Source organism: Clarias gariepinus, chromosome 13 (genome assembly GCF_024256425.1).
Source record: "Clarias gariepinus isolate MV-2021 ecotype Netherlands chromosome 13, CGAR_prim_01v2, whole genome shotgun sequence".
NCBI lineage: Eukaryota > Metazoa > Chordata > Actinopteri > Siluriformes > Clariidae > Clarias > Clarias gariepinus.
This window is the reverse complement of record NC_071112.1, coordinates 19296616-19301606: the sequence shown is the minus strand read 5'-3', so window position 1 is coordinate 19301606 and position 4991 is coordinate 19296616.

Here is a 4991-nt window from a genome sequence, read left to right as displayed (position 1 = left end):
AATGCATGGCTGTAAAGGAATTCAATTCAATTAAATTAAATTTTATTTTTATAGCGCTTTTAACAATTGCCATTGACGCAAAGCAGCTTTACACAATCAAAAAAATTATTTAAGTCTGTATGGAATGTAAGTGTGCATGAATCAAGATGAGCAGATTGTCCCTGGTGAGCAAGCCGAGGGCGACAGTGGCAAGGAAAAACTCCCTAAGATGGTAAAAGGAAGAAACCTGGAGATCACTAATGAGCATCCCAGAAGTGATAGTGGCCTACAGTAGGTGATAGAGGAACCGGGCTTAACAGGGAACCCATCCTTATTTGGGTGAAACAGAGAGCAGGAATTGATCTGCATTTATACAGTGTGCATTTATACAGTGTGTTAGATGGCAGGCAGGAAGTCCAGGTAGTTATTGGAGGCAATTGCAATCTTGAACAATTGAGCAATCACAGACAGACAGAGAGGGAAGAGAAAGAGGGGGAAAGAGAACAGAAGAGGGGAGAGCAAGAGAGGAGAGATAACAGTTAGGTATGGTCGCAGTCACATGATGTATAATGTGAATGCATATTTAGTGTAGAGTGCATGCAGAGACTCCGACAGGACTAACTATAACAGCATAACTAAAAGTGATCAATGAAAGTGGAGAAGCCAGCATCTAACCATACCAGTTCACCGTAATAGTCTACGTCCATGAGTCCCCTAGATCTGCCCCTTTACTGTAGATCTGCTCAAGACAAATCTATTTATAAAAATGCTTGATTAAATAAATAGGTTTTTACCCTAGACTTAAACACTGAGACAAGTTGAACAACCAGACAGTAAGGCATTATCATAGTCCAACCTGGAGGTGATATAAGCATGAACTAGTTTTTCTGCATCATTTAGCGACAGTATATTTCTTATCTTGGCAATATTTTTGAGGTAAAAGAATGCTATCCTGGTAATATTATCTACATGTGCTTCAAAGGAAAGGCTGGAATCTATAATCAAACCGAGGTCTTTTACTGTTGCACTCGATGGAACAGAAAGGCCATCTAAAGTTACAGTGTGATCTAAAATCTTACTTCTAGCTGAATGCGGTCCTATGACTACAACTTCTGTCTTATCAGGATTGGATTATTATGTCCTGCACATATTGCTCAACTTTAGTAAGCTGTTTTTTCTCATCTGGTTTTGCTGAGACATATAACTGTGTGTCGTCAGCATAATAATAAAAACTAATAACATTTTTACGAATTATGTTGCCAAGAGGAAGCATGTATAGGGAAAAAAGCAGTGGGCCTAAAACTGAACCTTGTGGAATACCAAACTCCACTAGAGTGCATGCAGAATAATCACCATTTAAGTCTTCATACTGATAACGATCGGTCAAATAGGATCTGAACCAGGAGAGGGCTGTACCCTTAATTCCTACTACATTATTTTCTACATTTTCATTTTTTAACCTGTGAAGAAGAATCCCATGATCAGTGGTGTCAAACGCTGCACTGAGGTCGAGTAAAACAAGCATAGTTACACAACCCTGATCAGAGGCCAATAGGAGGTCATTTACTACTTAACGAGTGCTGTTATGATGCCTAAATCCTGACTGATACAGTTCATGTATGCTATTTTTATGTAGATATAAGAATAGCTGCTCCGCTACTATCGGTTTCTTAATAATCAGTTTATTAACTGCTAATTTAAAAGATTTTGGAACATACCCAATGCTGAGTGAGGAATTAATTATTCTCAACAGGGGTTCTGTTATTGCTGTATCTGTTTAAGAAAATGTTGGTATAGAATCTAATATACAAGTTGATGAATTTGCAGAAGCGATGAGTTAAATTAGTTCATTCTCTTTAAGGGGAGTAAAGTATTCCAAGTTCCGATTTGACATAATTAGTTTAATATCTGCATCAATTGCATTGTCAGGTTACAAAGCCTCAATTTTATGCCTGATATTTAAAATTTTATTATTAAAAAAGTTTATAAAGTCCTCACTATTGTACGATGTTGTCGTGGAGATTTCTGAAGTGGTCTTATTTCTAGTTAATTTGGCTACGGTATTAAATAAAAATCTATGATTATTTTTGTTATTTTCTATAAGAGTGAAGAGATACTTTGATCTAGCTACACTAAGAGCTTTTCTATAGTTCAGGATGCTCTCCTTCCATGCTATTTGAAATACTAACAATTTAGTTTGACGCCATTAACGTTCTAATTTTTGAGCTGTGGTCGTTACACCAGGGAGCAAGTTTCTTATCTTTAATAATTTTTCTTTTACCTGAAGCTACATTATCTAAGGTATAACGGAACGTCGACTATAAATATTCAGTCGACTATAAATATTCAGTTCAATCGAGTTCTGTGGGGTCAGACGGGGTCCAATCAAAGTTGTTGACTCTGGGAGATTACTGAAAACTCTGTGTGGTATTTGATGTGAATGTACGTTTAGTACTGTAGCGTGGTGCTGTGCGTACATTATCACTATAACACACTTTAATTGAGACAAGATAGTGATCTGATATAACTTCAGACAGTGGAGTTGTGAATAAATTTCTTATGCTTAATCCGAAAGATATTATTAAATCTAAAGTGTGACCGCTTTATGAGTGGGTCCCACTACACACTGATTTACTCCTACTGAGTCCAGTATGGACATAAATGCTCTATGCAGAGGGTCTTCTGGATTCTGAAAAAAATGAATATTAAAATCCCCAGCAATTAACACTTTGTCTACAGAAACGACTAGGTTAGAGAATAAATCTGCAAATTCATTAAGAAATTCAGAATCCAGGTTTCAGTTACACAGAGAATATCAAATTCCTGATCCGTGATAATTTCATTAACAATAACTGCTTTAGATGCGAGAGATCTAATATTTAACAGTCCTAGCTTCAGATCAGAGGTGCTGGCTGCGCATTCAGTATGATCCGAGTTTGTGGTCTTTATGTTAATTAAGTTACTAAAACAGACATTCTGAGTCTTTCTAAATTTGTGATTACAGTCTCAATAAAGTGAACCGTCTGCTGTCTGCTACCTGGCCTGGGCTCTGGATTGTCACCCGATTAACTAGGCCTCTTCTGAGACTATGAGCTATACTACAAGAAATAAGAGCAGCACCTTCCCGAGTGGGATGGACACCGTCCCGCCCTTACAGGCCAGTTTTGCCCTCAAAGGTTTTCCAATTGTCTATGAAGCCCACGTTATTTTCTGAGCATCACCTGGACATCCAGCGGTTCAGCGACCATAACCTGCTGTAAGCTATGTCGCCACGTCTCATTGGGATGGGACCAGAGCATACTACTTCATCGGACATCGCCTTTGCTAGTTTAAACACCTATGTAAAGTTACTCCTACTAACCTCTGACTGACGAAGGCATATATCATTAGCTCCAGCATGTACCACTATCTTGGAGAACCTGTGCTGTCCTAGAGCCCTAAGAGAGCCCTAAGATTACCTGCTATGTCCAGTGCTCTGGCTCCCGGGATACCTAACCACTGCCGCTGGCGCCCCTAAAGGCCTGGCTAATTTCACATGTCTCAGTATAGAGTCTCCTATAACCAAAGCTCTTTCAGGTTTCTCACTAAGGAGAGCAAACCTGTTGGACTCGTGAAGTGCAGAAGAGATGTGATCCGCTGGGCTAGCCTTGGCTGAACGAGTATCTGAGTCGTCAACTACTCGCCCCGCTGTGAGGGCTTTAATGCCGGAGCCGGGGGCTGGTTATCTCAGACTCCGGCACCCAGACTGTCCGCTACGGGAATAACGCTGCTCTCACGCTCTCTAGCCCTCTCTAAAATCTGGATGCGCTCCTCTAACGCTGATATCTTCTCCGTCAGAGCGCTCACTAACACACACCTATCACAAGTAAAATTACCACTAACGACGGAGGAAGAATGTCTAAACATCCTGCACTCCACACACTGAATGAGCTGAATGGTAGACATGATAACGTACCTAAGTCGGTCGTTTGGACCTGAATTCCGTTTGTTGTTTTTAGATGAAGAAACTCGCGCGTTTTCCAAAAAGCGCAAATAACGGAAAAAGGCGAAGCCCAATAGTATGAAAAACGGAACAAAAATAGTTGCTGTTAATATTATTATTGTATAAATGGAAAAGCTATTTAATTTGAACGCTGATAGCCAGACCAGTTATATATGGAAATACTAAATGACTTTGTATATAATTATGCAGACATGACAAACATTTATAACAGAATTGGTACAGCATATAATATGGTGACTAAGGCTTTTGCACAATACTGCATATATATACTGTACAGTGGAGCCAAGAAGTATTTAGTCAGCCACCAATTGTGCAAGTTCTCATATATAAAAAGTTGAGAAAGGCCTTTAATTTTTATCTTAGGTATACCTCAACTATGAAAGACAAAATAAGAAAAAATTATTCAGAAAATCACATTGTAGGATTTTTAAAGAATTTATTTGCAAATTATGGTGGAAAATAAGTATTTGGTCACCTACAAACAAGCAAAATTTCTGGCTCTCACAGACCTGTAACTTCTTCTTTAAGAGGCTCCTCTCCACTCATTATCTCAATCATTATAGGATCATTGTAGGATTTTTAAGGAATTTATTTGCGAACTATGGTGGAAAAATTTTTTTTTCAATAACAAAATTTAATCTCAATACTTTTTTCAATATCCTTTGTTGCCGATGACAGAGGTCAACCGTTTTCTGTAAGTTTTCACAAGATTTTCACACACTGTTGCTGGTACAGTATTTGGGCCTATTCCTGTTGATGCTTTGGGGCTCTCTCCAAAGATTTTCTATGAGGTTAAGATCTGGAGACTGGATAGGCCACTCCATGACCTTGAAATGCTTTTTATAAGGCCACTCCTTTATTGCCCAGGCGGAGTGTTTGGTATAATTGTCATGCTGAAAGACCCAGCCACGTTTCATCTTCAATGCCCTTGCTGCTGGAGGAGGGTTTTTCACTCAAAATCTTACGATACATGGCCCCATTCATTCTTTTCTCTACACGAAACAGTCCC